Genomic DNA, 7,098 nt, shown 5'->3' with positions numbered 1-7,098 from the left:
GCCATTTTCATGCACTTTTAACCATTCCACAAATCTTGTGTTTAGAGCCCCTGGAAGCATGAAAATCACTTTAAATATGCTAATTTTAGCTCTAAAACTAATAATCCACCTACAAATGTGAACTGACATTCAAAAATAAAACATTTGAAAACAGACAATTTTTCACCTTTCTGAAGAATTACGTAATGGGGGGGTGTTATCTCTTTTGTCAAAAATCAGCTGTTTTTGCTTGAACATTAAATGCCTCCAAATGGTATTTAATTCACTTCCCGGGGTGAAGAAACACTTTTTGAGACCTCAGAGTGAGCAAATTGGCCATTTTCATGCACTTTTAACCATTCCACAAACCTTGTGTTTAGGGCCACAGGAAGCATGAAAATCACTTTAAACATGCTAATTTTAGCTCTAAAACTAATAATCCACCTACAAATGTGAACTGACATTCAAAAATAAAACATTTGAAAACGGACAATTTTTCACCTTTCTGAAGCATGACGTAATGGGAGGTGTTATCTCTTTTGTCAAAAATCAGCTGTTTTTGATTGAACATTAAATGCCTCCAAATGGTATTTAATTCACTTCCCGGGGTGAAGAAACACTTTTTGAGACCTCAGAGTGAGCAAATTGGCCATTTTCATGCACTTTTAACTATTCCACAAACCTTGTGTTTAGGGCCACAGGAAGCATGAAAATCACTTTAAACATGCTAATTTTAGCTCTAAAACTAATAATCCACCTACAAATGTGAACTGACGTTCAAAAATAAAACATTTGAAAACGGACCATTTTTCACCTTTCTGAAGAATTACGTAATGGGGGGGTGTTATCTCTTTTGTCAAAAATCAGCTGGTTTTGCTTGAACATTAAATGCCTACAAATGGTATTTAATTCACTTCCCGGGGTGAAGAAACACTTTTTGAGACCTCAGAGTGAGCAAATTGGCCATTTTCATGCACTTTTAACCATTCCACAAATCTTGTGTTTAGAGCCCCTGGAAGCATGAAAATCACTTTAAACATGCTAATTTTAGCTCTAAAACTAATAATCCACCTACAAATGTGAACTGACGTTCAAAAATAAAACATTTGAAAACGGACCATTTTTCACCTTTCTGAAGAATGACGTAATGGGGGGGTGTTATCTCTTTTGTCAAAAATCTGCCGTTTTTGCTTGAACATTAAATGCCTCCAAATGGTATTTAATTCACTTCCCGGGGTGAAGAAACACTTTTTGAGACTTCAGAGTGAGCAAATTGGCCATTTTCATGCACTTTTAACCATTCCACAAATCTTGTGTTTAGAGCCCCTGGAAGCATGAAAATCACTTTAAATATGCTAATTTTAGCTCTAAAACTAATAATCCACCTACAAATGTGAACTGACATTCAAAAATAAAACATTTGAAAACAGACAATTTTTCACCTTTCTGAAGAATTACGTAATGGGGGGGTGTTATCTCTTTTGTCAAAAATCAGCTGTTTTTGCTTGAACATTAAATGCCTCCAAATGGTATTTAATTCACTTCCCGGGGTGAAGAAACACTTTTTGAGACCTCAGAGTGAGCAAATTGGCCATTTTCATGCACTTTTAACCATTCCACAAACCTTGTGTTTAGGGCCACAGGAAGCATGAAAATCACTTTAAACATGCTAATTTTAGCTCTAAAACTAATAATCCACCTACAAATGTGAACTGACATTCAAAAATAAAACATTTGAAAACGGACAATTTTTCACCTTTCTGAAGCATGACGTAATGGGAGGTGTTATCTCTTTTGTCAAAAATCAGCTGTTTTTGATTGAACATTAAATGCCTCCAAATGGTATTTAATTCACTTCCCGGGGTGAAGAAACACTTTTTGAGACCTCAGAGTGAGCAAATTGGCCATTTTCATGCACTTTTAACCATTCCACAAATCTTGTGTTTAGAGCCCCTGGAAGCATGAAAATCACTTTAAACATGCTAATTTTTTTAGCTCTAAAACTGATGATCCACCTACAAATGTGAACTGACATTCAAAAATAAAACATTGAAAACGGACAATTTTTCACCTTTCTGAAGCATCACGTAATGGGGGTGTTATCTCTTTTGTCAAAAATCCGCCGTTTTTGCTTGAACATTAAATGCCTCCAAATTGTATTTAATTCACTTCACGGGGTGAAGAAACACTTTTCGAGACCTCAGAGTGAGCAAATTGGCCATTTTCATGCACTTTTAACCATTCCACAAATCTTGTGTTTAGAGCCCCTGGAAGCATGAAAATCACTTTAAACATGCTAATTTTAGCTCTAAAACTAATAATCCACCTGCAAATGTGAACTGACGTTCAAAAATAAAACATTTGAAAACGGACCATTTTTTACCTTTCTGAAGAATGACGTAATGGGGGTGTTATCTCTTTTGTCAAAAATCAGCTGTTTTTGCTTGAACATTAAATGCCTCCAAATGGTATTTAATTCACTTCCCGGGGTGAAGAAACACTTTTTGAGACCTCAGAGTGAGCAAATTGGCCATTTTCATGCACTTTTAACCATTCCACAAACCTTGTGTTTAGGGCCACAGGAAGCATGAAAATCACTTTAAACATGCTAATTTTAGCTCTAAAACTAATAATCCACCTACAAATGTGAACTGACATTCAAAAATAAAACATTTGAAAACGGACAATTTTTCACCTTTCTGAAGAATGACGTAATGGGGGGGTGTTATCTCTTTTGTCAAAAATCTGCCGTTTTTGCTTGAACATTAAATGCCTCCAAATGGTATTTAATTCACTTCCCGGGGTGAAGAAACACTTTTTGAGACTTCAGAGTGAGCAAATTGGCCATTTTCATGCACTTTTAACCATTCCACAAATCTTGTGTTTAGAGCCCCTGGAAGCATGAAAATCACTTTAAATATGCTAATTTTAGCTCTAAAACTAATAATCCACCTACAAATGTGAACTGACATTCAAAAATAAAACATTTGAAAACAGACAATTTTTCACCTTTCTGAAGAATTACGTAATGGGGGGGTGTTATCTCTTTTGTCAAAAATCAGCTGTTTTTGCTTGAACATTAAATGCCTCCAAATGGTATTTAATTCACTTCCCGGGGTGAAGAAACACTTTTTGAGACCTCAGAGTGAGCAAATTGGCCATTTTCATGCACTTTTAACCATTCCACAAACCTTGTGTTTAGGGCCACAGGAAGCATGAAAATCACTTTAAACATGCTAATTTTAGCTCTAAAACTAATAATCCACCTACAAATGTGAACTGACATTCAAAAATAAAACATTTGAAAACGGACAATTTTTCACCTTTCTGAAGCATGACGTAATGGGAGGCGTTATCTCTTTTGTCAAAAATCAGCTGTTTTTGATTGAACATTAAATGCCTCCAAATGGTATTTAATTCACTTCCCGGGGTGAAGAAACACTTTTTGAGACCTCAGAGTGAGCAAATTGGCCATTTTCATGCACTTTTAACCATTCCACAAATCTTGTGTTTAGAGCCCCTGGAAGCATGAAAATCACTTTAAACATGCTAATTTTTTTAGCTCTAAAACTGATGATCCACCTACAAATGTGAACTGACATTCAAAAATAAAACATTGAAAACTGACAATTTTTCACCTTTCTGAAGCATCACGTAATGGGGGGTGTTATCTCTTTTGTCAAAAATCCGCCGTTTTTGCTTGAACATTAAATGCCTCCAAATTGTATTTAATTCACTTCACGGGGTGAAGAAACACTTTTCGAGACCTCAGAGTGAGCAAATTGGCCATTTTCATGCACTTTTAACCATTCCACAAATCTTGTGTTTAGAGCCCCTGGAAGCATGAAAATCACTTTAAACATGCTAATTTTAGCTCTAAAACTAATAATCCACCTACAAATGTGAACTGACGTTCAAAAATAAAACATTTGAAAACGGACCATTTTTTACCTTTCTGAAGAATGACGTAATGGGGGTGTTATCTCTTTTGTCAAAAATCAGCTGTTTTTGCTTGAACATTAAATGCCTCCAAATGGTATTTAATTCACTTCCCGGGGTGAAGAAACACTTTTTGAGACCTCAGAGTGAGCAAATTGGCCATTTTCATGCACTTTTAACCATTCCACAAACCTTGTGTTTAGGGCCACAGGAAGCATGAAAATCACTTTAAACATGCTAATTTTAGCTCTAAAACTAATAATCCACCTACAAATGTGAACTGACATTCAAAAATAAAACATTTGAAAACGGACAATTTTTCACCTTTCTGAAGCATGACGTAATGGGAGGTGTTATCTCTTTTGTCAAAAATCAGCTGTTTTTGATTGAACATTAAATGCCTCCAAATGGTATTTAATTCACTTCCCGGGGTGAAGAAACACTTTTTGAGACCTCAGAGTGAGCAAATTGGCCATTTTCATGCACTTTTAACCATTCCACAAATCTTGTGTTTAGAGCCCCTGGAAGCATGAAAATCACTTTAAACATGCTAATTTTAGCTCTAAAACTAATAATCCACCTACAAATTTGAACTGACGTTCAAAAATAAAACATTTGAAAACGGACCATTTTTCACCTTTCTGAAGAATGACGTAATGGGGGGGTGTTATCTCTTTTGTAAAAAATCAGCTGTTTTTGATTGAACATTAAATGCCTACAAATGGTATTTAATTCACTTCCCGGGGTGAAGAAACACTTTTTGAGACCTCAGAGTGAGCAAATTGGCCATTTTCATGCACTTTTAACCATTCCACAAATCTTGTGTTTAGAGCCCATGGAAGCATGAAAATCACTTTAAACATGCTAATTTTAGCTCTAAAACTAATAATCCACCTACAAATGTGAACTGACGTTCAAAAATAAAACATTTGAAAACGGACCATTTTTCACCTTTCTGAAGAATGACGTAATTGGGGGGTGTTATCTCTTTTGTCAAAAATCAGCCGTTTTTGCTTGAACATTAAATGCCTCCAAATGGTATTTAGTTCACTTCCCGGGGTGAAGAAACACTTTTTGAGACCTCAGAGTGAGCAAATTGGCCATTTTCATGCACTTTTAACCATTCCACAAATCTTGTGTTTAGAGCCCCTGGAAGCATGAAAATCACTTTAAATATGCTAATTTTAGCTCTAAAACTAATAATCCACCTACAAATGTGAACTGACATTCAAAAATAAAACATTTGAAAACAGACAATTTTTCACCTTTCTGAAGAATTACGTAATGGGGGGGTGTTATCTCTTTTGTCAAAAATCAGCTGTTTTTGCTTGAACATTAAATGCCTCCAAATGGTATTTAATTCACTTCCCGGGGTGAAGAAACACTTTTTGAGACCTCAGAGTGAGCAAATTGGCCATTTTCATGCACTTTTAACCATTCCACAAACCTTGTGTTTAGGGCCACAGGAAGCATGAAAATCACTTTAAACATGCTAATTTTAGCTCTAAAACTAATAATCCACCTACAAATGTGAACTGACATTCAAAAATAAAACATTTGAAAACGGACAATTTTTCACCTTTCTGAAGCATGACGTAATGGGAGGTGTTATGTCTTTTGTCAAAAATCAGCTGTTTTTGATTGAACATTAAATGCCTCCAAATGGTATTTAATTCACTTCCCGGGGTGAAGAAACACTTTTTGAGACCTCAGAGTGAGCAAATTGGCCATTTTCATGCACTTTTAACTATTCCACAAACCTTGTGTTTAGGGCCACAGGAAGCATGAAAATCACTTTAAACATGCTAATTTTAGCTCTAAAACTAATAATCCACCTACAAATGTGAACTGAGGTTCAAAAATAAAACATTTGAAAACGGACCATTTTTCACCTTTCTGAAGAATTACGTAATGGGGGGGTGTTATCTCTTTTGTCAAAAATCAGCTGGTTTTGCTTGAACATTAAATGCCTACAAATGGTATTTAATTCACTTCCCGGGGTGAAGAAACACTTTTTGAGACCTCAGAGTGAGCAAATTGGCCATTTTCATGCACTTTTAACCATTCCACAAATCTTGTGTTTAGAGCCCCTGGAAGCATGAAAATCACTTTAAACATGCTAATTTTAGCTCTAAAACTAATAATCCACCTACAAATGTGAACTGACGTTCAAAAATAAAACATTTGAAAACGGACCATTTTTCACCTTTCTGAAGAATGACGTAATGGGGGGGTGTTATCTCTTTTGTCAAAAATCAGCCGTTTTTGCTTGAACATTAAATGCCTCCAAATGGTATTTAATTCACTTCCCGGGGTGAAGAAACATTTTTTGAGACCTCAGAGTGAGCAAATTGGCCATTTTCATGCACTTTTAACCATTCCACAAATCTTGTGTTTAGAGCCCCTGGAAGCATGCAAATCACTTTAAATATGCTAATTTTAGCTCTAAAACTAATAATCCACCTACAAATGTGAACTGACATTCAAAAATAAAACATTTGAAAACAGACAATTTTTCACCTTTCTGAAGAATTACGTAATGGGGGGGTGTTATCTCTTTTGTCAAAAATCAGCTGTTTTTGCTTGAACATTAAATGCCTCCAAATGGTATTTAATTCACTTCCCGGGGTGAAGAAACACTTTTTGAGACCTCAGAGTGAGCAAATTGGCCATTTTCATGCACTTTTAACCATTCCACAAACCTTGTGTTTAGGGCCACAGGAAGCATGAAAATCACTTTAAACATGCTAATTTTAGCTCTAAAACTAATAATCCACCTACAAATGTGAACTGACATTCAAAAATAAAACATTTGAAAACGGACAATTTTTCACCTTTCTGAAGCATGACGTAATGGGAGGTGTTATCTCTTTTGTCAAAAATCAGCTGTTTTTGATTGAACATTAAATGCCTCCAAATGGTATTTAATTCACTTCCCGGGGTGAAGAAACACTTTTTGAGACCTCAGAGTGAGCAAATTGGCCATTTTCATGCACTTTTAACCATTCCACAAATCTTGTGTTTAGAGCCCCTGGAAGCATGAAAATCACTTTAAACATGCTAATTTTTTTAGCTCTAAAACTGATGATCCACCTACAAATGTGAACTGACATTCAAAAATAAAACATTTGAAAACTGACCATTTTTTACCTTTCTGAAGAATGACGTAATGGGGGTGTT

This window comes from Lissotriton helveticus (genome assembly GCF_964261635.1).
Source record: "Lissotriton helveticus chromosome 3_1 unlocalized genomic scaffold, aLisHel1.1 SUPER_3_unloc_1, whole genome shotgun sequence".
Taxonomy (NCBI): domain Eukaryota; kingdom Metazoa; phylum Chordata; class Amphibia; order Caudata; family Salamandridae; genus Lissotriton; species Lissotriton helveticus.
The sequence above is the reverse complement of the archived record's forward strand: the minus strand, read 5'-3'. Positions refer to the sequence as shown.